The 26,665-nt window shown below is 38.7% G+C and overlaps 1 protein-coding gene across 1 annotated transcript in view; it reads left to right on the top strand.

Annotated features, from left to right (window-relative positions):
* Positions 1-26,665, top strand: part of ARHGAP15 (Rho GTPase activating protein 15) — a 638,539-nt gene that overhangs the window by 610,994 nt on the left and 880 nt on the right. The gene's annotated exons all lie outside the window — the stretch shown is intronic.

The raw sequence follows: 26,665 nt of genomic DNA, 5'->3' as shown, positions 1-26,665 counted from the left end.
TTAGTGAACAATGTTATTAAGGACTAATTAGATGGCTTTTGTTGAAATGTTTCCAAAGAAATGAGCAAAATAAAGCTGACCTAAAGAAAATATTTTAAAACCTCCCACTGAGCATGCTCAGAGAAAGCATTTTGACTTCTTTTATTTTTAAAATGCTCAACCATTTTCTTCAAAAACTTGGCTTGATCTTCCTGATTCAGTGATAACTGAAGTCATGCCAACTTTGATGTTTTTAGCTTCAGCTGTTTTAGAGCTATATGTGATCCCCCCAAAAAGGTTGGAATGAATTTTTTTTCTGAGTGAAGAAGGAAGCATATGTTTTAACCCTCATGTGCCTTTTTTGAAAAGGATGAATTAACATCCTATAATATTTTATCTTTGAGCTTAAAATAAAAGAGTTTAGTTTGAAAGTCAAGGAGACATTTTTCAGAAATTGAAATGGAGACTTGGGCCTTCAAGAATTAAGACTATGAATTGTATCTGCTTTACCAAATACATTTGGAGACTTGCATGTCTGCTGCTATTGTTTTAAAATGGCAGCAGAGACAAGGCAGCCTGGAGACTTGAGCAAGATGGACCACACACAAACCAAATTTCAGGACATCAAAAAGACATAAAACTAACAGGCAGAAATGCCGGAGCATCTTGAATACTTTTTTCCAACCAGATATATGACATGAAGAATGAGAAAGAAAAATGAACTTAGAAAGCTTTAATCCACCTGATGATCTTATTTTCCCTTCTAAGTTATAGAAAAAGAAAGGGAAGAAAAACAATGAGCAGCTAGAAACTGCATGGTACCAAATATAACTGCTCCCATTAAAGAAGAAGCTACATAGAGGAGACAGTTAACAGTTATCAGGGAGACTTCTGAGAGCCAGGTCTATATTCTTTTTTATTATTGACCATGCCCATGATTTGTCAGATTTCTCTTGGGACCAACTGGTCTTTGGATCTCCTTAGGACACACAAGAGGCAAGAAAAAAAGGAAATCACACTAATTATGGCAGATCTGATCACAAGCCAGGAAGGTAGACAACAATTCTAGTCATGCACAGAGCTATGTCAAATGGCTCCATGGTTGGTGCAAACCTGAAATGAGAAGTGGCTTCTGACTTAGGGTGAGAGATTTCCCATGTGACTGCAGATGGAAACATAGGATATCGGTGCTTCCAGATCAGACACGGGTCATTTTTGTGGAAGACCGTGCAATGCCAAGTCTAGAAGTCTAATAATATCAAGTTAAATTTCCCTAAGTCAGAACTCCTACTACATTCTGGTACGTACCCAAAACACTGGAAAACCAACAAAAGGAAATAATTGGTAAAGAAATGACAAATGTCTCCCTCTTATGTCAGAAGAAATTTGGGCAGAAAAATTGAAACCAGAATGAAAGAAAGATTTAAAAGGAAATTGAGTTTGTGTTTACAAAAGGATTCCAATCCGAGGTGAACTGTCCAACTCAACCAGTTGCTTTGGAGAAACATGATTAAAGTGATGACTGAGGTGTTTTGCGTCCTAGCCTCAGTTTCCTTTATTCCCCTCACAGTCCAGTGACAGCCAATCAGAAAGGAACCTGGCCCAGAGGCTTGTCAGTGATAATAATTGAAAACATCTGTCCATGCAGCAAGTGTGGGAAGCCCATGCAGCTCCCTGACAGTGAGTTCTCACACAGCAAAGCCATAACCACGACTGCTCGTATTCTCCTTCACAGACTTTTCTCACTGCCAGCTGTCTTTATTCTCCTGCCAGGAAAGCAAGGGGCCTGGGGCTCCAAACCCAGGCTGAGGTTAAGTGAGCTGGGACCAGGGGAAGAAAGGGGACAGGCTGGCTCCCAGCTCTGGGTATAGAGACAAAGGATATCTGATTGGGAACTAAAGAGAGCGGTGACTGAGGAGAAAGAATAGCAAACAGAGAAACCAAACAAACTGGGGAGGACAGATAGGCAGAGGGATAAGAAGCATTCAGATTCTAAACTCAGGTGAGCCGGGTTTACATCTCGGCACAGCATTTTCACTATGTCACTGGGCAACCTCCCTGAGCCTCAGGTTTTTTATCTCTAAAATGGGAATAATAATAGTACCTGTCTCACAACGTTTTCATGAAAAATAAGATAACGCACTTCAGTAGAACAAGGCAAGGACTGAATACACATTAGCTCCTTTAGAAGGGGGCTTCCCAGGCAGTCCTTGAGGTGTAGAGGTAGAAGACCTCTACTGAGGGGCATGCTACTTCAGTCATGAGTGGGGAAGGCCCTACTGATGGTGTCCTGTTGACTTGGACAGTCTCCGTGTGGTTCCCACAGATGTTCTCTCCCTGCCTGTGGTCTGTATTAAGCTGCTTTATCAACCTGTGCCACTTAGTTTCTTGCGATCTCAGCACTGACTCCTGTGGCCTCTCTCTGCCGTGAGAGCCATGTTTAGGGATAGCACTGGGTTGTGCCTGTTCTGTCTGCCCTTGCTCCTCATGTGCCAATGCCTCGTTCCCCATTACAGCAGTTTGCCAGATCTTTCAGCTTGATATAAAACATATCAAGGGGATATCTGGTTAGAAGAATGCCAGCAAAACATTATTTCAGCCAACTGAGGAGAAACTTCCAGATTGTAGGTTAGAGACTATTCAAAACACGGAAAGTTGGAGTAAGGGGAAGAGAGAAAATAAAGTCCTTAGTAGGAAGGTTTGGATGTTCTGTCTTCCAGAAGAAAAAAAAAAATCTTTATTAAGAATATAATGAACCAATAGATTTACAAAGGAAATATAAACAAAATGCCATAAAGGACGATATTTTAAAATATCAAATTATCCAGATCATTTCATTGTTTAAGATACCCTGTGTACATAAATTGATCACCTTTGGAAACTGCATTAACAGTCACATCGCAATTGTATTTATAGCTAACTCACAGTTATTTGATGTATGATGTTCACTTGGAAGCTGGAAAGAATAAATCCAGCTTGCAAAGAAGCAGAACTTACTTTTAGGGTGGGGCTTAGGTCCTGAGAAAATCTAGCTCAACACATGGGTGGCAAGGAATAATACAAAAGGAGAGACTCGGGGAGGCCAACTTTGTATCATTAGTTAAGAACAGTTCTGCATTGTGTATGTATCCAACATAAACACTTGGCTAAGGATGTTATTCTACTGACAGTGTTTGGTTTTCCTTATGGTCATCAGCTGGATGACTACCGCTACTTGGCTGAGAAGCACTTCATCCATAAAGAAAAGCACCATAAGTAATAGTGAGTGCGAGTTTGTGTTAGTTGCAGAGCAAGAATTCAGATTCAACAAGGGATTTTTTTTATCCAATTGAAATAAATCAAACTGTTTAACCTAATCGAGCTTCTATAAATCAGGAGTGTTGTCATATTAGTAATCCCCCTAGATAAGGCACTGCAAAAGAGGCGCCGCACAAGAGTGTGAATGTATAAACACAAAATACAGGGAATCTACTGAAGCTCCTTTATTCAGCATCCTTGTACATCTCCCCTCTCTTTATAATCACTATTGCAATAAAATGATCACTTACCCACCAACATTAGTAGATCCTTTTAATCATTGAGAGACTATATTATAGTTTTCCTATGATTCTGTCTTCAATATCCACCTACAACCATGGAAAGGCCTGATCTTTTCATGACTATAAAGTCAACAAAATATGGGGAGAAAATGTACATCCATTGGGAACTGGGCTTTAAAAATACGTACTATGAATACTGTAAAGTTGTTGTTTTAAAAATGAAGCAGATCTATATGTGCTCATCTAAAGGGATCACACCAAGACACATCCCATGTATATAGATTTCTCTAAAATCTGCTTCAAATATTTATCTTTGTAAATTACTTCTACTATATTCCTAAAGTCACTGTCTGTCTACTTTGATACCTCTATTCCTTTAAATTTTCCCTTCTTTCTATACTCACTTAAGGGCAACGTGGCTCAAAACCCCCAGGAGCTTGCCTCTCAAGTTCGCAGATTCCTTCTCATCCAGGAATACCTTTTGTTGCTTCCATAGATGTATCTGGTTACCTTTTGAAATTACTTTTCTGCTGAATGGCACATTCCTGGCATACATGCCACCATTCCCTATTCCTGAACCCATGTTGATATAACTGAATGATCATATCACCCTTTTACACTGTGGCTTCACATTCAGGGTCCTTTCTCACAGAGCAGGCGGCCACCATCAGCCAGGTGAAGCAAATCGGTGTGCCATCCTTCTGCCAGAGCGGGCCTCTTTGTCCAATGCCACCATTCTTTTATAAGTGTAAGAAAACAAAAACTCAGACTATAGACACACCCTCATGCTTCCAAGAGATAGAGACTTATGTCTGTTTCCTTAAAAATCTTGTTTCTGCCTTTCTATTTCACTCACCACTTTGATGAATAAATGTAAAGATACATATAAACATCCTATAATATATAAATGTATATTTAAAATATACATATATATGCAACAGATTCCTACAAACTTTTTACATTTTAGGGTTCACTTATTTTGCAATTGATTGCTGTGCTTGCAATGTATTTCTGAGCTTGTCAACTTTCCTCTCAAAATATTTCAAGTTACAGGAAGGAAAAGGTGTTTAAAATTGTTCATAGGATTTGCAGCACAAGGAAATTAGAAATCCTTTTGCCCAACTATCTGATATTCAAAATGAGGAAACTGAGGCTGAGCAAGGCTAAGTGAGTGCCCAAAGTACTACAGGTAGTAAGAAGCGAAGCCAGGAGAGAAAATCAGACTTTCTGTCTCCTTGTTCAAGTTGATCTTTCATTCCAGTAATTAAAACTGGTGTGCAGTAATGAGGCAAAAGCAGCTTCGTCAAATCAGCTTTTTTCTCCAACTTCCTATGGTATTGTGGGTAAGTTGGCCCCACGAATTTCCACACAATTCTATATGTCAGTGAAGTAGATTATTTAGACATTCTCTTCTGTATATATTATTTGGATTATGTAGAAATTACCCGTAAGAAACCAAGACTTTTCAACACGAACCTCATGACTTCCACATTCTATTTTTGATACCTTAACCTAAAGTAATTTCACACTCTCATAAAACCTTTGAAAATGGAGCATCCACAGATGATATTTTACACTTACCAAATTCCTTTTTCAAAAAAAAACCCTCTAAATGTTACATTATATTGTTGTATTTGCAAATTATATCCTCCAGTCATCCTCTGTAATTTTTCTTTTTCAAAGAAAGTAAAACACAGAAGATAGGAAGAACATAGGGAGAAATGACACAGAAAAAGCCTCAACATCTAACAAACATGAATGTCTGTTGACAGCATTGTTCTGACTGCAGACAGAAAAATATTGGGGAGTACCTCACTTCTGTTCAGACAGTCCCTTTTGGGTGAGAAAAAGCTTAATCTGTCAGCCAAACATAAAACAAAAGCTATTTGTAATAAGAAGTTACAGAATGCCCAAACTTTCTACCACAAATGAAATAGGAGTAAAGCTGAAGGTAACATATCACCTAAATGCAAAGAGTTTTCGATCTAATTGAGAGAGTAAAACATATGTGCATGAAATAACTTAGAGATAAAAATAAAACATGTCAACAATGTAATACAATCTGAATGTTTAAATGCCAAGAAAGCAAATAAGCAAGTGATCAGAATATGATTCTAAAAGGCTTCCTAGTAGAGACATGCTTAAATATGGTTTGGGGTAGCATGATTGGCATAGATGTTGCAATCAAAATCGTAGTAATATAAGTGCAAAACAATTCAAATGTGTGTGGCCATAAGGATACATGAGCAGGTAAATTGACCTCTAAGCCCTGAATGGATGCTATCTGCTTTACCGTTTTTTAACTTTTTTTTTGTTAATAGATTTTATTTTTCAAAGCAGATTTAGGTTTAAAAAACTGATCAGAATCACTCACTGGGGACTGTCAGGGGGTGGGGAGAAAGGGGAAGGAGAGCATTAGGACAAAGACCTAATGCATGCGGGGCTTAAAACCTAGATGATGGGTTGATAGGTGCAGCAAACCACCATGGCACATGTATACCTATGTAACAAACCTGCATGCTCAGCACGTATATTCACGTATCCCAGAACTTAAAAAAAAAAAAAAAAAAAAAAAAAAAAAAAAAAAAACGATCAGAGGCTTCCCATATACCTCCTCTCCACCCACCGCATACACACAATTTCTCCTATCGTTAAAATCTTGTGTTGGTCTGGTATATTTGTTGTAACTTAGGAGCCAATATTGAGACATTAATTAAAGTCCATAGTTTACATTAGGCTTCACTCTTTACACTGTACCTTCTATGGATTTTGACCAACGTATAATGACATGTAACCACCATTATAGTGTCAGAGAATAGTTTTACTACCCTAAAATTCTCCTTTATTCCACCTTTTCATTCCTCCCTCCCTCCCCAAAACCTCTGCAACCACTGTTCTTTTTCTGTCTCCAAAGTTTTGCCTTTTCCAGGATGTCAGGTGCTTGGAATCACATAGTATGCAGTGTTTTTAGATTGGCCTCTTTCACCTGGCGATATGCATTTAAGATTCTTCTTGTTCTTTTATGGTTTGATAGCTCATTTCTTTTTATTGCTAAACTATATCCCATTGTATGGATATACCACAGCTGTTTATCCATTCATTTATCAGAGGACATCTGGAATCTTTTTTAACTTAAAAACAAAAATTTTTAAACTTAAGTTTTAAGTTCTTAACCAACATATTTCTCAGGTAGAAAATATGGTTCTCAGAACACATATACTTTTTACCTTGAGACTTCCTTGTCTGAGGCAATATGTTGTGATTTTTTGCAACATAATACTAAACTATCATTTCTGTTCTTAAACTTGAATCAAAGGTCACTTCACCTTCTTGCTTCTGTTCTTAGGCGACATGAGAGCAATTAATTTTAGAATATAGAACAAAAAGATGAGAATTACAAAATTAAGTTGTGAATTTTCAAATGAATGTGGTTACTCTCAAACATCTACTAGAGGTCATGTCTTTCTTTTCTCTGCAACTACAACACTATGTTGTCTTCACAATGAATCAGAATATAATTCCAAATTTGAAATTATGCCTTTTTCTCTCTTCTTTGGTTACACTGTTAATTATGCCCCAAAAGCAATTCTATGACCTTTTCAAAAGTGACATCCTAAGCTGTTGTTGATTCTCTAAGTGGAAACAAATGTCACCTTGCCCACCTGTGTCTTTGTTTTTGACGTCAAATAACATTGATAACTAAATCACTCTAATATGGTGGGGTGGTGGAGGGGGAAGCCGCCCTTCCATTTGAAGGGAATTTGCAATGAAATCCATTTACTTGGCCCCATGATTATGTATACATTCTGGTTTTAAGACAGCACACAGGAGGCTTTGCCAAGAAAATTTTAAAGTTCAAGCAGAAAAAATAATCACAATATCTTTCAGTCATTTGCTGCGTGTATTTGTTTCCTTAAAATGCACAGCTAAATGCTCTCTACACACAGATATCGCTTGGTAGGTGGAGTATATCTTATTACCGGGTTATTTTCCAGTACATTTGGCATAGTTAAGGTAAAGTGTATTAACTTTCTCTCAAAATAAAGATGAAAACAGAGTTGTAGCGGCCGTGAATGCTTCAGCCATTGTCAGGAAGTTAGAAACTGACAGGAGGCCCAAATAATCAACTCAGCCTGCTGCATACACCATAGTTTTCCCCTGGGATATCTGGTCTAATCCAACGATGTATCTGACTGGCATGAATGTAGAATTACTTTCAATAAAGATTTTATTTCAAGCTTGGATGATTTCCCCCAAAACATCTTGTCACTAAGGCAAAGTATATCATCGAATATCTGATTTTTTTTTTCCCCTACAAGTCAGCTTTTGAGAGGGGGAAAAAAATACACATTACAACTCAAGTACTCAACTCAGGTCAATTCACTGTAAAAAATCACATTTTAACATACCTACACTGATTCAAGATTTGCTGTGTTAAAGAAATCAGGGCGCTGTCAAAGTGAGCTTACCCTAAAGTCTGGAAATGTAAAAAATAAGTACCACACTTGCTCCACTCCAGTCTGCATTCTGCCTGCAGTGGCCTCCAATCGAAGGGCAGGCAGGACAGATGAGTCCACCAGCTAACACCCGGCTCCGAGAATATTTGTCTTTTTGCAAGTAAGGAACATTTAAAGGTCACATCTTCCAATAAGTATGAAGTTGTTTCCAGGCTATATGAGAAATATGAATGTCCTGGTCATGATCACACAAAAACGATCTTCATTTCTCTGTGCATCCTTCTCTCTCTCTATTCCATTCTCTTCCTTCATGATTGCCACATTAAGTCAGCATGTTCAAGATAGGGGAACAGTAGGTAACAGTTCATTACTCTATTTTGAATTCCTTTAAACGTTTCATTTAGTACTTGCGTACATTATTTCAGCCTTGGTGTCACATTGTTTAATTTATGCTTGGTTCATATAATCTTAAAAATAGCTTGTGTTACCTACAGAGTTTCACCCCTTACTAAAAGCACACAAATCATATGATTTAGCGCTAATGGGATAGGAGTTAATTATTTTAACATTTAATAATCGTAACACATTATATTTATATGTTTTAAATTCAAAATCCCTTTTATCTCTATTATTATATTTTATGATTAACATACAATGTTACAATAAGTATGTACAGGAAAATGCACTCAGCATGGATAATAGTAGATAAAACTCTAGAGAGGCATGGAAAGGGCTAGAGTTGAGTCCCTGTTCTTTGACTTTATTAGCACTGTGTAACCTTTGGACAGATCATTAACCAAGAAGTCCCTAACCCTGGCTGCACACCAGGCTCATCTGTGAAGCTTTTTAGAAACTCTGAGTCCCGGGTCTCACCCCTGAACTACCAAATCAGAATCTCTGTGCAATTCTTTTCCTTTATTAAAAGCCTGAGCCAGAGTGGAAAACCAGTGAGTTCTAATCTCCCTTTCCTTGTTTATAAAACAACAATTGACAGAAATGTAATCACATACAATAAAAATTAATGTTTCTGGCTGGGCGTGGTGGCTCACACCTATAATCCCAGCACTTTGGGAGGCCGAGGTGGGCAGATCACCTGAGGTCAGGAGTTCGAGACCAGCCTGGCCAACATGGTGAAATCCCATCTCTACTAAAAATCCAAAGAATTAGTGGGGCATGATGGCATATGCCTATAATCCCAGCCACTCAGGGGGCTGAGGCAGGAGAACTGCTTGAACCAGGGAGGCAGAGGTTGCAGTGAGCCGGGACAGTGCCATTGCACTCCAGCATAGGCTGCAAGAATGTAAATCAGTCTCAAGAAAAAAAAAAAATGTTTCTCTAGTTTGCAAAGGGTTTTCACATACATTTTTAAATTTAATCTTCAAAACAACCTGTGAAATCAGTTTTGCCATTAACTTCACTTTCTAAATGAAGAATCTGAGGCTCAGAGAACTGCTAGGGCCCATCTAAGATCACACAGTCAGTACCTATAGTACTGGCACTTCAGATTTTGAGCTTCCAGATCAAGAGCAATGTTTCTTTCCCTCTCCAGGTAGAAGAGAATCACATGCAGAGCTTTTAAAATGTACCCAGGCCTAACTGCAAGCCATTTGCAACAGATTCTATGTGAATGGGTCCCAGAGGTTAATATGGTTTTGAATGTTCCACAGATGATATTAATATGCAGTCTGGATAGAGAATTTCTGCCCTAGAATGATCAGAACAAGTTTGGAAAATATCAAGTACTGCACAGATAGAGCATGATGATTTTATCTCAGTTTTGCTGATAATTAAGCATGAATTCAAACGGGGAGGGAAATGATGCGTGAACACAAGGCTGTTCAGATCTAGGCTCCACATTAGATTTCAGGTCTTCCCTTTCATGAACCAGCTCTATTTCTATTGGAACTTCTCTGACTCCCCAGAGCTCATGGCTGCTGTCACAGGTTAGATTTAACATAGCACCAGTTACCTATTAACACCAACAGAAGTAAAGATGGAGCAGCATGGGGTAGAAAGAGAAATCGAACTATGACATTGGGGCCCGACAAAGCCTGGCTACCCACGGAAGCTCTGGGGCATCCAGGGCCCATCACAGTTGTCTCCAGGAGGATGAAGACGGCTTGGCCTTGATGCACTCACTGTGATCAGTCATTGGCCATAGGCTGTCTCCAAGAGTCCCCTGGGGTGAGGTGGCTCTCTTCAGCTGAGGCAAACCCTGCAGGGGCTGACAGCTGAAGCTGCCTGCGGACTTGACACTTGGAAACTGGGCAACACGTCTTTCCTCAAAGAGAGATCTGGGTAGCACATCAAGTGTCCAGCACAGTCCACCCTTTGTGGTGCTCGGAGTGTGTTCTTCATGTTCATTTGGGAAGCAGCTCCCCCAGGACTCTCAGGGAGAGAGGAGATCTTTGAAGCGGAAGCTTTAGAAGGATGAACTACAAGCTCTGCATCTACAGCTGGACCTGAGCCCAGCTCATTGTCTCCATCCTCCACTCTCTATTGGAGACTTCCCTCATCCTCAACAATGGCCTCTGCTGGTCATGGTGGCTGCCCTAATGTAACGTCCCAGACCCTCATCCATGAGAGATCCAAGCTCCTGTGTACCATGTCTTCTCAGACAAGAATTTCTGCCCTGTTAATGACCCATCACAACTGGGCAACAGAGAACTTGGAAGCCCTATGTGGATCATCTGGGTGCCACCCTGTCCCCCTGGTGTAACAGCAACCTTGCCTCCTCCCTTTGGTCACAGTTAATTATACCTGCCTAGATGGTGACTCTTTGCCTTGACTGCTGGTGCCCGGACCCAAGAAGCTCCACGTGGCCAGAAAGCAACAGTAGCTTAGAAGACAGTGATTTGATATATCATTCAAATACAATGATATACAGAGAATAGCATCCTTCCTGCCTATTTTGTTCCAGAGGATGCTATGTCCTAGCGACCATCTCATAATTCTGTGAGTCGGGCCCCCTTGGCTGCCCCTCAGCCCTGCCGCTTGTTATTAAAATTGCATCTACCTGGCTTCTAGTAATTAAGCCCCACCAGCTGGCCTCTATTACCAGTGTCTCAGCATCCCCATTACAATCAGTGAGCCTAGTTCTGTAATGGACTCTCCTATAGTCAACCCTCATTTACAGAGTAAAGGCCCCTATAATCACGTACAACTTTTCTGTAGAATATCAATGATGCTTAGCAACAGCTCTTCAATTTCATTGACCTTGGAGTTACTATCCACAACCTCACACCATTATTTCTAAATGCCTCATACTTTACACCAGCTAGTCTCCTCCACAGATCTAATGTCCTAATTCACCACCAGGGTGAGTTTTCACAATTGGGCTGCCACCTTGTGCGAGGACCCGCCTGCATTCCACCTGCCACCATCAATGGACTCCTCATTGCCAGTCAGGTTGCGAGTGACCCAGCTCCAAATCTCCATCTTATTGCTGGCTTTCTGGGACCACTCATAGAACTAATAATCATGGGTTCAGTTCTCCAGAAGGAGCCCCTGAAACAGAGTTTGGCATCCAGGGCATTGTTAAAGGTTAACCCCTGTGGAAGGAAGGAGGTGGCAACAGGATTGGGCAGAGGAATAAGCTGAACTGAAGTGCAGACCCAAGAAAGCTTCAGCCAGACCCACAGGAAGCTCTGGGGCACATAGAGCCTGTCAAAGTTGTCCCACAGTGGGCAGAAATAGTCCAGCCTTTATACCGACTGACTGAGTAGGGGCCAGAGCAGTGGCTCACACCTGTAATCCCAGCACTTCAGGAGGCTGAGGCAGGAAGATCACCTGAGGCCAGGAGTTCGAGACCAGCCTGGGAAACATAGTGAGACCCCCATCTCTACAAAACAAAAGATTTTTTTAAATTAGTCGGGCATGGTGGCATACACCTGTAGTCATAGCTACTCAGCAGGTCGAGGCGGGAAGATTGCTTGACCCCAGGAGTTAGAGGTTACAATGAGCTATGATTGTGCCACTGCACTCTAGCCTGGGTGACAGAGCAAGCTCTTGTCTCTTAAATACATACATACATAAAATATATGTTGACAGATCAGTCAGTGTCATTGAGCAAGGAAGCTTATTGCAATTGAGGCAAACCCTGAAGAAGAAGACAGCTGGCAGCCATCAGCTACCCCTGCAACTATGCAGGGAGTCCTTCCTTGAAAGGAGATCTAAGTGGCCCATCTCTGCAACCAAAGCAGCCACCATAATTATCAAATTGACAAATGTACGAATGGCCCCTTAACAGACTAAGAGCCCTCTGTTACAAAGCTTAATATAATGCTTGATACTGGTCCCTAAAAGATGAGGCATTTCATGTAGAAATTCTTAGAACAGGTGATCACAGTTCTACGTACCGGACGATAGAATCATGAGTTAGCCCAGCATCCGTATTTACAGGGACATATGCAGAAACTGGCACAATTCATTCCTTCACCGTAGTACAGATGATAAATTTATATGTGTAAATGCAAAATAAATTATTTTCTATCTTTGAGCAAAGTATCATATACATTTTGAAAGGGTTTATATTTCTGCAGATGCATCGAGCATTTTACCGAAAATAAAATTATATGGTCAAATTTTAGATGGCCAAAAAAAATGGCATCATTATCTTTAGCTTCAATCCAACCATAGTATAAAACAGATAAAAATTACTCTCTATTCTAAATTCCTCTCACCAGTTTTGTTCAAATTAGGTACATGTTGGAAATTCATTGTCAGATAATATATGGGAAGGAAAGACACACTGAACAATTACAGGCCCGTAAGTTCTCAAATAGTTGCGCTTTTTATTTTTGCCTTCATCTCCTTGTCCTCTCATACATTACACCAGCTAGTCTCCTCCACAGATCTAATGTCCAAATTCACCAGCAGGGTGAAATTTAGGTGTGCAAGAAATGTAATTATTGTGCCAACATTAAAATTAATTTATCTTCCAGGGCCCTATTCTTCTAAATGACTTGAATTTGGTCAGTTAAGACTGTCTTCCAGATTTTTTCTGGTGATGTTGTTAGTTCTGGAGGGCTATGTAGAGCCGAAGCATTTGGTGGAGGGGCAGAAAGGATATCCATTAATACAGCATTTCAACAAATACTTGTTGAGTACTTAATACCATGAGCCAAATGCTAATCTTAGTCTACGGATACAGCACTAAGCAAAAACAGATCAAGTCCTTGTGCTTAAGGCATTTATATTCTGCTGGAGAAAGATAATAAAGCAGATTAGCAGCAGAGAAAGTGTCTAGCTTTTCCCACCTCTGCAGGCTGGTCTTCATTCCCTTTTCATTTGCAGTCATCATCCCCAACTTCCAATCCCAGGTCTGGATCTCAGTCACTCTTCACAGAGTACTCTGTGAGCTATCTTTGGCCACCCTGCCTAGATATACAAGGCAGCAATTTCTACTTAACTGCTCCTAATATACTAGGTGTAGGCAGCTCTGGAATCCTGCCATACTACTAGGTCTTCCCCAAAGAGAAGAACACAGATCTGTCTGATTCTCAGGATCCTCAAGCCTTCTAACAGCCTGCACTCCCAGGGAACGGGATTAGGAAGGACCAGGGCCTGGGCCACTTACATGGGATCTCATCAAAGTCTCACCTTTCCTTGACCCTCCCTCCCCAAGTCCGGAAAATATTTCTCTAGTCTGGCAGCAAAGTAGCCTGGCTCTTTATCTACCTTCCAATCTACTGATCAGGCCATCCGTATTTTGGCTGCAGCTCTGAGGCCTTTGGCACTTAGGCTTTTGAAACTCAAAAACACAGTCCTTTGCAACTCAAATGCCTTGCCTTGCAAAAATTAAAAGCACTTCTGCTTTTCTGCATCACCCCTGAACTGAGGGCACAGTGTTGCTGACTGAACCTTGGGGAAAGACCCAATGTACAAGGAAGGGTAGAGAAGAAGCCTCAGTCATTATCTACTATCTCATCTTATCCCCAGAAGACACTTTGACTTTCCCAGAATGCTCATTCTTTCATCATTAATCCGGCAGCCCAAACCACACTTCAAAGATTGTTCAACCTTCCAGCCAATACAGGAATCTCAAACATCCTGCCTGAATACTTCTCTTGATGGGGAACTCAGAGCCTTTTTTTGGTATAAAATATTTAATATCTTTAATAGGTGCTCCCAATGCTTTGCCAGTGTATATGGGGGGGTGGGGGGGGGGCGGAATCTATACCAAATATCAATAGTGGTAATATCTAAGTAGTAGAATTATGAGGGATTCTTATCTTCATCTGCATTTTCCAAATTTTCTATAGTATATGTAAATGCATTACTGTTTTGAAGCAGTCTTTTCTATTTTTACAACACTAATTCTTCATACAAAGGTAAAATCCATCTCTGGGCCAATTCCAGTAACTGGATTACAAGAGGAAAGTTTATTCTTTCTTTCATGTCATGGCTTTTTGCTTTGAGTCATCATGACTTTCCTAAATATTCTTTCCCCCCTGCTAACCAAACACCTTCAGTTCCTGTGCTCTTCCGTTTAGAAGCCACTCTCTGGGCACATTCATCTTGGTGCTCACTAGTTTTACTGCGTCCCTCTTAAAGTCACTGCAAGAAAGTGTCTAAAACTGGCCAGGTGTGGTAGCTCACACCTGTAATCCCAGCACTCTGGGGGGCCGGGCGGATTACCTGAGGTAGGGAGTTTGAGATCAGCCTGACCAACATGGTGAAACCCTGTCTAAAAATACAAAAATTATCTGGGTGTGGTAGCGGGTGCCTGTAATCCCAGCTACTCGGGAGGCCGAGGCAGGAGAATTACTTGAACCCGGGAGGCGGAGGTTGCAGTGAGCCGAGATCTTGCCACTGCACTCCAGCGTGGGTAACAGAGTGAGGCTCTGTCTCAAAAAAAAAAAAAGAAAAAAAAAAAAAACTATTTTTCCTCAGAAAGTAAAACTAAGCACATACCAATTGAATGATGATACCCAAATTGCAACTGATTCTCCTTTGACTATTTTTCAATCTTTTAAACAAGGAGACAATTTTCAAGAAAACTGCTAAAGATTGTATGTAGGTGCCCTTAATGAAAAGTAAAGTGGCTCTTCTATTCACCTATATAAAAAGGAAAAACAAAAGAGAAGTTGAGGAATACTCTGCATACTGAAAATATTCCTTTTACGTTTATGTAACATCACAAGGCAAATATTTAAGTACTATATACTCCACTAGTAACTTATAATTAGGTGCATTATTCTGCTTGGCTTAATTAATGCTGATCCATGCACAACACTCAAAGTTCTGTCTAAAATATTACTAGCACATACTAGTTTTTAAATAGCCATATTGGACAAATTCAGGTAGAAAATAATGACAGTCTTATAATTTTTTTATTTCTAAAAGTACTCCCAACATAATATATTTGCTAGCCTTTCCCTCCTAAATGCAGAGCAATGCCTTCCCAGGATGTTGATATTATCAGTGGTTATTGGTATATCAGCAGAGCTCAGGGAATAAAAATTAAGAATTCTTTTACTGCTGAGACAGTTAAATGCAAATGGCTAAAACCATTTTAAAAGCATGAGGAAAAACACCTAAAAAAACCAATAACTGAAATACTCAATCATTTTGCTAATAGTGCATTTCCATTTACAATGAGATGTGAATGCTTTCAGAAGTTTTTAAATCTGTGTGAATATGGGGAAAAAAAAGGTAATACATGTTAATTTGGCTTTTCTTCCATCTGAACACCCTTCTTATCTGTGCAGATATATCCTTGGATGTGAATTAGGTGATTAAAAAATCAAAATATGTCACCCAAGACTTCTTGTTGACTCTGACTCACTTTTTTCCCAAGTCTTCCTCAGGTCTCAGGCCTCTCCATTAAGAAGTCTCTTGACGTCAAACTCAAAATTCTTAGATCTCAGCTACTTGCAGAAAATACGTTTATATCACAGAGTAATAAAGATCTGCATCTTAATCTAGGTTCTGCCACTTACTGCCTGTGTGGCTTGGATCAAATTTTCAGTCTTTCTCAGGGTCATTTTGTTCATCTGAGAAAGTTCACCTGAAAATTTTCTCTTACTTCTGAACAAAAGAAAAAAAAATGGGAAGAGAAATATCCCAATACACAGTAAAGTTACAGTGATTTAAACAGCAGAGTACTGAATCAAAATACACACAAGAGGCCGGGCATAGTGGCTCATGCCTGTAATCCCGGCACTGTGGGAGGCTGAGACGGGCGGATCACTTTAGGTCAGGAGTTTGAGTCCAGCCTGGCCAATATGGGGAAACCCCGTCTCTACTAAAAATACAAAAAATTAGCCAGGCATGGTAACGCGTGACTGTATTCCCAGCTACCTGGGAGGCTGAGGCATGAGAATCGCTTCAACTTGGGAGGTGGAGGTTTCAGTGAGCCGAGACAATGCGACTGCATTCCAGCCTGGGTGACAGAGTGAGACTCTGTCTCAAAAAGAAAAAAAAAAAATATATATATATATATTATATATATACATATATATACATATATATACACACATATATATATACGTATATATATACGTGTATATATACGTGTATATATATACGTGTATATATATACGTATATATATACGTGTATATATATACGTATATATATATATACGTATATATATATACGTATACGTGTATATATATATACATACATACGTAGAGATAATCAGCACAGTACCATATACCAGGGTGTGTGGCTGACTGCAGGCAATCTGCACAAAAGGGACATGGATGAAACTGGAAAACATCATTCTCAGTAAACTATCGCAAGGACAAAAAACCAAACACCGCATGTTCTCACTCATAGGTGGGAATTGAACAATGAGAACTCATGGACACAGGAAGGGGAACATCACACTCAGGGGACTGTTGTGGGGTGGGGGGAGGGGGGAGGGACAGCATTAGGAGATATACCTAATGCTAAATGACGAGTTAATGGGTGCAGGAAATCAACATGGCACATGGATACATATGTAACAAACCTGCACATTGTGCACATGTACCCTAAAACCTAAAGTATAATAAAAAAAAAAAAAGGCAGTATCACAAATCAATGGAAAGTGGGGGTTTATTCAACAAATGTCATAGGGAAAATTAGCTGGTTTCCAGAAAAAAAGTAAATTTAGAGTACCATCAAATTTCCCACAACAAAAATATTTACAATGAATTAGATGATATGCTTTTAAAAACTAAAATCATTTTTAAAAACAAGACTTTGATAATAGTTATCTGATCTCTTTAAGTGGATGGATTTTATAATAATAAAAACAAAGATAAAATCCAAAAGAAATAGTACTACATGTGACTACATAAGAACTTAAGTAAATAAAATTAAGAAACACAAGAATTGGGAGAATGTATGTGCCACAAAAGTAATGAAAAGTTACTCTTAAGACATAAACTTAGAAATCTACATATGCAAGGATTTTATTGTAGCATTGTTTGTAATAGCAAAGAATTAGAAGAAGCAACCTAAAAACCTACCAGCAGAGAAATGGTTAGATAAATTAAGGTATTTCCATACTATGAAATGTAACAACTTTTTTTAAAGAATGAGGTATTTTTATATGTACTGACTTGGAAACATGCCCGTGATATATAGTTAAGGGGGGAAAAGCAAATTATAGCACATTATGTATTTTTTATTTCATCTTTTTTAAAAGGAAAAAAAAATTATATATTTATATATAATTGTTTATATATATATAAAGATAGGTAGATGGATAGATGAGTAGAAAAACATCCAGAAGGAACACCCATCTGTTAATTATAGTTATGAAGGAATTTGACAAGGAAACAGGGGAGGTTTTTACTTTTTACTTTTCAATACTTCTGATTAGTACATTTTTTTTTTCCAAAAGACCATGTATTAGTTTTGCTGTACAAAATAAAATGGGTTAAACAAACAAACATAAAAGTATACACTAAATAGGAAAGAGGGCAGGAGATATTCACAGGAGAGAAAACACACATGGCTGCTTGTTTGCTTTATTAACTTCTTCCCCATTTCCTAAATTCAAAGAATCCTAAGTTCAAAGAATGACAGACTATTTTCATGTATGGCAGTTATTTTTAAAAAGAATAATACCAAATTATAATACTGCTAACTGGACTAATACGCCCTCCAACATGTTATGTTTTAAGGAAAAAAGAGCCATAACTTGATAATCTGGTGCTGGTTCTCAAGATGTGGTTCCCAACCAGACCAGCAGTACTGTTACCACTTGGGAACTTGACAGGAATGCTGTTTCTCAAGCCTCTCCCCAGACTTGCTGAATCAGAAATCTGGAGGTGGAGCCCAGCAACCTGCCTTTTAATACCTTCCAAATTATCTTCGTGAAGGGTGAAGTTTGAGAACCACTGATCACGTTGTTACATTTCTATTATTTTACACTAAGGCAGGGGTCTTCATCTGCAGCATTATTGCCATTTGGGGCTAGATAATTCTTTGTCATCAGAGCTGCCTGTGCATTACAAAACGTTTAGCAGCATCCTTTGCCTCTACCCATTAGACACCAGTAGCAATTTCCTACCCCACCTGCTCATGACAATCAAAACTGTCTCCAGATATTGCCAAATCTCTCATAGGTGGAAGGATGGGGCTTGGGACAGGGCACAATATTGCTCCTGAATGGGAACCACTGCCTAAATAAATACTCCAAAACGTGGAGGAAGAGTACATGGGAAGGTTTTATTTGTTTATCTCACTTACACTACGAAAGCATAGGGCACAATTCATTCTCTTACATATAAGGTAATGATGAAGTGATAATACATTACATATATAAGTCATAGGAATTATTCCTGTTAGAAGTGAAAAATGCCAGATACAGAATTATATAAAGTGCATTTTCTCAAAGTTGTATGTAGATACATTATATAAACATTTCTATCATCTCTAGATGCTAACAGTGTCATTCTCCTGCTCGAACCCCAAGAAATGATTTCCATCACCCTTAGAAATAAGTCCCAGATTTTTACCATGACCCCCAAGTCCCTCCACAGCATTTCCTACCTCTTTCCCTTTGCTCCCTGGCCTCCAGCCAGACTATGCTCTGCATTCCTCACCACCAGGGTATTGTACCTACCATTCCCTGCCCAGAACACTCGTTCCCCCGACATGTGCACCTCAACAGGACTCTGCTCAAATCTCCCTTTTAGAGAGGGCTTCCCTGAGCACTCCGTCTAATACACGTAGCACTTCTTACCACTCTCTGTTCATTAGTATTACCTGGGGGCTATTCAAAAATGAAGGCAGCCTGGCCTTGCCCAATATTAAATAAAAGAGAAATCTCTGGGAATGGATTCCAGGCCATCAGGGTTTTTTTTTAAAGTTCCCTAGGGTCAGTGGAAGAACCATTACTTCTCTTTTTCTTAGCTTTTCTTGAAGTACTTCAGGGCCTGAAGTCACATTATGTATTGCTTAGTGTATGGCTGGTTGTCTGTTTTCCCCACTAGATTGTAAGCTTCATCTGAGCAGGGATTTTGTCTGTTTTACTCATTGCACTATCCCTAATATCCAGAATACTGTCAAACACATAGTAAGTACGCAATAGATTTTTATGAACTAATAAATGGTTACATCGAGTTACCAGTGCTTACTATAATCTTCTAAACTTTTCAAATTTTCTCTAATAGAATGCATTTATCATCAAAAAAAGAAATTAAAGCTGATTTTAAAATCTGTCTTTAAAATACGTGATATATTTGAAGCACAGTGATTAGCACATAGAAGGTATTAATAGTAACAAACAGTAACTACTGTAAATGTTTCTTTTTGGTATTATCTACCATGTCAGGGTTTTGGTTCTGATATTCCATTTTATCTGTGGTTGTTATCACCTTACAGAACACATATTCCAATTAGAAATAAATTATTAATTGAAGCCTGTGGGCCATTCATTTTTTTACTTTTTAGTTCTCACATCTTATTAAATATTCTAAATATTGCTTTAGAGATACTTTAGAATATCATTATAATGCCCAATCAATAAAAATATGAAACAAGTGAATAATTGAAAATGTTTCAATCTTCTGCATTGAAATTCATGCAAAGAGGTTCAATAAATGCAAATAATCTGGCCATGTTAGCTATCAATATTCAACTGCCATATAACTCTGCTTTGCTATAATGTACTTGAGAATTACATACATCTAACTTTAAAGCTAATTTTTTGCTTTTATTCAAAACCAAAAAATCAGAATATAGCAATAATTCCTATTTAGGATGATAGTTATTTTGGAAAATAAGAATGACATGATGTTTAGATATAAAATTGAAGACTTTTCAATTTGTTTAAGCCAATGGATACGTAAACTGGCATACAAAAAATGGCTGAATTGTCTTTGCGTGACCACCTTGAAACACACTAATGTTAAATGCAAAAACACTTGTGAATGCTCTCCTGCTTTTCCAATACTTGAGAATGTTTCTGGCATACAACTATAACTTTAAAGAAGAAGGTGGAATTTCTGCTAAGTCCTCAATCTTATAAAAAGGCCAGTGTAGATAGCAGTACAGTTTGTGCAAATTGAGGGTAGGCAAGCATATGGTTAGCATGGATCCCCCCCAAAATAGTTATAGCACATAGGAAACATAAGTTGAGCATATTGAAAATTTATTCTATTTTTAACAGCCTCTGCCTCTCTTTAGTTAAGTGGTCAAAGTCACAATTAACATTTCACATGCAGTGGCTGAGCTATATTTTGCAAGCCAGGTGTGACCTGATGGCAGGAATACATTTACCACCACGCTCTCCTTATTCCGTAAAACTATCCTGAAGTTATGTGTGTTGGAAAATCATGGCATTCCACAGATAGAGAGGGGAACATTTCTAATACACCTTCGTAACTTGAGAGTTGTCCTCCAGGCAATTATGTGGCTTTCAACACACGTTGCAAGTCACTATAGTAACAGCAAAGCACAAACTTAAAAGAAAGTTCACATCCATTAATCTGTTTGGAGCTGAACTATTATTAAAGGCTTTGGTCTTCTTAATTCAGCATTAATTTTTAGTTGTATATTAAAGTTTTCTTTCAGTTTGAGTCATTTAGCTGTGATTTTATGCGACTAAGAAATTTCTTTGAATTAGCAATTCAGCTCATTTTAGGAAAAACTTACCCAGCATAAGGCTTTTTCGAGAGGATTTCTTTTCCGGGGGTCCAACATCTGTAGCACTGGATTATAAATTGTTCCTAAAATAAGCTTAAATTGATGGATCATTGTTCTTCCCATTTGGACCTGACAAAAGGTAGCACTCACATTTCCTTTTTTTAATGCTGTAAACTGTGTATCACTTTTCAGCTCTTGCTAGAAAAATGAATTCTTACTCATTCTAAGATTTTATAAACTCGAATTTTACTTAGTGGTATAAGAAACGCTTTTACTAGGAATACATACAAAGTGCTATTTCATGAACAAATTCATAAAATCGCATTTTTGTCAGGCTATTTAAAACTAAGCAGTATAAATAAATAGCCTTTTTCAAGAATTGCAGTTTGGGGCCTTTTTTTCTGTTAGTTAAGCATTCAGAGGCACCAAACTTTGAGCTCTTCATGTGGCTTAGAATCAGGTATCTTTGCTATGATTTCTTGGGAGTGAATTAATGATGAGTCAACATACATCAAGAGGAATTCCCAAATATTGACATAAGGTGTAAATATTTTTGGGCCTTCTTGCCCACTATCGTATTCATGTCTCAGCCACGTCTTTTCCTTACCTTTCTCAATCAGATTAGTTCTTTTGCCTTTTGGCCTTTGTTTTGTCATAAAAGGGGAGTTTCTTTGATTTCTTTGCTAAAAACAGGTTAAATGGTAGCTCAAAATTTACAACAGTCATGGAGTTTAAGGGCCTAATGAAACCTAAGCCTTACCAGAGGGGTGGAACTAGCCAGAATGACAAGAATCTGACTTCTTTCTGAGTTAACTGCTACAGAGCTGGGAAGCCAGGGTGGCATAGGAGGATAAAATTCCTGACATTTTCAGACATAGCAAAACACACGAGTGCAGCATTTCTTCATATACACTCTTCAGTGTTACACAAAAAAGAGAATCTATGTACAAGATTCAAGTAATTTAGGGAGGACACAAGTTAAAGATGGGCAAGGATTTTTTTTTTCTGCAGAACTTTTCAGAGGCTTTATTATGCTTTCGTGCATTGTGAATATCCAAGAAGAAAAAGTGGCCCTCAATTTTCTCCAAAACTTTTATTTTGGAATGCCATTTTTGGGAAGCATATCAGAGAAATGGTGTTTTACAGAACTCACTTTATTGAAAGATGATGCCAAAACCATGGTAAAAATGTATATGGTTTCTGGATCAGATCCACCCCTCCAACAATACAACTCAACAAAGCTCAAGCTACTTGAAGTACACCTGACTGTTTTTGAGAGTTTTCCATCTAAGATACTAAATGGAATTATATTATTCCATGCAAGGCTTTTATTTCTTCCAGCAGCTTATATTTCTTTTCTACCTATGTTTTACTAGTTGAAACTTCAGAAATAATCCCTAGCTGGTCCCCACAGTAGGAGTGATGTTATGGTTTCTATTGACATGAGGTTTAAAAAAAAAAAAGAGAGATAATAATTAGATGCAAAAAGAGAGATATATAATAATATAATTTTGCAGGATAGTTTTCTAACTATATATTTGAAATGGTGGTTGATTCCCTCTGTGATCCTAAATCAACCACTTAACTATTTAGGAGTCCAGCATGGTAGGGAATACGTAAGCTTCCATTTGAATCATGACATTTATAACAGCATCAATACATTTTCCCAGACATCCCCAGTTTGGGGGCCTTCTTTGCTGGAAATGTCTATCCCCACATAATTTAAACTTTAATATGAGAATGTATTAGTCAGTCAGCATGAATTATATAGTTCAGTATTTAATGACTTCTACCCCAAATTGATCTTTACCTTCACCTTTTCTAACCTAAAGACAGTGATTTCTTAACACATGAACTACTGTTTGGTTGATATTTGGAAAATAAATTGCATATATATATATATATATGTATGTGTATGTATATAAATATATATACGTGTATATGTATATATATACATATAAATTTCATGTACATATTTATATAGATTACATATATATACATACATACATATTTTGAAATAGTGGATAAGCAAAATAGCCTATGTTCTATATAATACTATAACTTTCTTTCTTAATGACTCTTAATTTTTTTTAGTTAGTACAAGTAACTTGATTTTCCGAACTCAGGAAAAAAATTTCAAGCTGCTGAAAAAATTTAACCTGCAATAATGCAAATATAACAGGAATACAAAACTCTGTGTTATTTTTTAAATTTACTTAAACGAGATTATTTAAAACATGCGTAAGTTAAAGTTTTATTAAAAGCAAATGGAAAACGTGCAGGGAAATGGACATAAAGGATAGAGGTTTGAGGCAGAATGAATATTTTATATTTACACATGCATCAAAGCACAAAATGAACATTTTTCCACAGGAAATTTAGGTAATATGCATACACAGAAATTCATTACGGGAGTCCCCCACGATGGCCCAGTGGCTTAGAGAAGCCTTCTCCCAAGGGACACTCAGACATGCAGGCACATGGCTTTCCCCAAGGAGGTACTCAGACACGCAGCTCTAGCCTCCAACTCTTCCTTCTATAACTGTATCTTCAATCCTCTACTTTTACGTAATCTCCTTCCCATTTCAAACTTCCTTGGTTCACTCCCCCACATTTGGCCCCGCTCTGGTTTCTAAGACCAGGTCTTTTGCTGAACAGGGAAAATACAAAGAATGCTGCAGAAATAGTAAATAGTCTAGCCCCATTTCAGTTTTCTTGCTCTCCCTTCAAGGTCTGAGTCCCCCTTGAGAGCTGAGTTACACCTCCACCCACCCAAGCTCCTCCAAAGCTATAGACTCCTTCCAGTTTCCAATCCCATAACCTCAGACTGTCCCTCCACTAATGAGCTCTTGCATCTCCCTTGATTTTTAGCCTCACCTGTGTGGGTCTCAGTTTTGGCTCCCAGATACCTTAATCTCACTGTCTCTGCACCAACTAAAATTATAGCCAAAATTAAATAGGTAACTGTATCTTCAATCCTGTCAATTTTTACATCATCCTTTTGCCCTTTCAGATTTCCTGGACTCCAAGTCCTAATGTTCTTCTACTACCCTGTTGGCCATGATGCCCCATTCACCTTTGTACCTTCAATATAGTCTTGCTTTTGCTTCTACCTTCTCCATGGCCCATGACCTCTGAGCCCCGTTCTCTGCTAGATAAATCTTATCAATTTAGACACTTGCTACCAATGGGTAAAGTTATTAAAACAACTTTTACTCAATTATTTATGTTATCTATCTCCATATTTGCCTCTAAAATGTGGTGTGTGTGTGTGTGTGTGTGTGTGTGTGTGTGTGTGGTGAAATTAATGGAGGAGTTCACGTCATAAAAAGGTATTAATTTAAAATCAAAAGGGAAAAATCTGCATTGCCTGTATTGTGAATCTTACTAATGGCTTTTATAATATGCATATCTGGGAGAGGCTCAGGAAAGATCTTAAACTGAGGTAGATGGGCATGTTAAAGAGAAGCAAAGGTCCATTCCACTTGCCCTCTACAGATAGAAGGATGCTTAATTCACTCAATAGGATTTTGGCAAATGAAATAGCAAAGTAGCATAGCTTCTTATATTCCAAAAGAAACTTTAAATTTGAAGTCTCAGATAACTCACACTCTTAAAAATATGAGAATCCCTTCCAGAAATGTAGCCATGCCAACAGTGCTCACAGGTACAAATGCTGTCTGTTTAAAGCAGAAGAAAAGGGAAAGTGGGAAGCAGAATATCCTGAATATTCAGTCTAATTTGAGTCATTTTGTCCACAAAAAATCTACTATCACCAGGCTGTCCATTACAATTCTAAGAGTGAAAAACGAAAATTCAGACCTTCTTATGATGGATCATATAGTCACGTGGAAGGTGGCAAAGTGAAAAGCCGGCCCATTTACTAGGGCCAGGAGTCACTACAGACACTGACAGTGATGCTTCCACAGGTACTGGACCCAGACTGCCTAGGCTTAAACGTCAGCTTGTGTGACACTGGCTGTCACACCACTCTATGCACCTCAGTCTTCTCATTTGTTGAACAAGCTTAATAGAAGCTACTTCATGGGATTGTTCTGATGAAATGAGACAATAAAATTGCTTAGAACAATAGTTGATTATTATTAATATTGGTTAGGTCAAATATGCTTTGCTGGCCACAGTATGTGCCATGAGCTTGCTTGGTGGTGGGCAAGTACCAGGCAGTACACATGTGGCTTTGGCCCTGCTCAATCTCTTTCAAGAAATGGACAGCATGGCCTTTGTCACAAAAGTGGTTCTTCAGAGATTCAGGTTTGTGAAGGGAAAAAAAAAAATGCAGCAGTCCCCCTTATCTGTGGTTTCACTTTCCATGGTTTCTGTTATCCAAAGTCAACCACAGTCTGAAAGTATGAAAAGGAAAATTCCAGAAATATGCAATTAATAAGTGGTACAGCATTCTGAGTAGCATGATGAGTTCTCCCACCGAGGATGTAACTCCTCCCTTTGTCCAGAGTCTCCAAACTGTCTGCACTGGTGCCATTATTCAGACAGTAGCCCTCCCAGTTATCAGATCAATGTTGTGGCATCACAGTGCTTGTGTTTGAGGATTCCTTATTTTACTTCGCAATGGCCCCCAACGTGCAAGAGTAGGTGATGCTGGCAATTCACATATGCCAAAGATAAGCCGTAATGGGCATCCTTTCAGCAGAAAGGTGGAAGGTCTCAACTTAAGAAAGAATAAAAATTGTATGCCAAGGTTGCTATGATTTATGGTAAGAATGAATCTTCCAGCTGTGAAATTGTCAAGCAGGAAAAATAAATTTGTGCTAGTTTTGCTGTTGCACCTCAGACTGCAAAAGTTATGGCCACAGTGCATGATGAGTGCTGAGTTAAGACGGAAAAGGCATTACATCTGTGGATGTAAGAGAAACATGTTCCAATAGATGGCAATCCGGTTCGGTACTATCCAAGGCCTCAGGCATCCACTGGCGGCGGGATGGGGTTCCTGGAGCATATCCCTCGAAGATAAGCAGGGACTACTACAATACCAGTCTTTCTGTCACCTGTGATTCAGAGATATGTAGGCCCACTTAGGCCAAAGAGAGGCCTCTAAAGTCCAACCAGCTCGACAACGTTCCACACTGAGCTCTGAAGCCAGAGACCCCACTGTCTTGTAAAAAAGTGTTCCTTTGCTTCGCTTTATTTTCTACACTCTTATTTCCCTTGGGTTGGGATATCTAGTAGAATGAAGAGTTTGATATTTCTTAGCACTCTGTCTTTCCATATGCTTTCCTTATTTCCTTATCACTAAAACCCCACTCTTCTGAATTTTAATATAAAATCAAGTAGGCTTCAGCTGTCAGAATGGCATTACTTTTTTAATTATCAGTTTCTAGGATGGGGCTTTCTTTTCTTTTTAGGAGTCCTGTGTTGGAACAGGCAAGTCATTACCATTAATAAAACCAAATCCTAGTGTTTCATTGGTATTCCAGCTCTCCATAGGGTCCTCACACAAGCAAATACATATTTGATTCCAATGGGGCTCTTTTCCTGTGCAAATGCCACAGGATTCTGCATTTTATTGTGGCATTAAGCTAAATTGGCTGTCCAAATGGAGACACTTAGAATTTTACCATATACCA

The sequence above is a fragment of the Nomascus leucogenys genome, chromosome 20 (assembly GCF_006542625.1).
Source record: "Nomascus leucogenys isolate Asia chromosome 20, Asia_NLE_v1, whole genome shotgun sequence".
Lineage (NCBI taxonomy): Eukaryota > Metazoa > Chordata > Mammalia > Primates > Hylobatidae > Nomascus > Nomascus leucogenys.
Note: the sequence above shows the minus strand (reverse complement) of the source record. Positions and strands in the feature narration are given on the sequence as shown.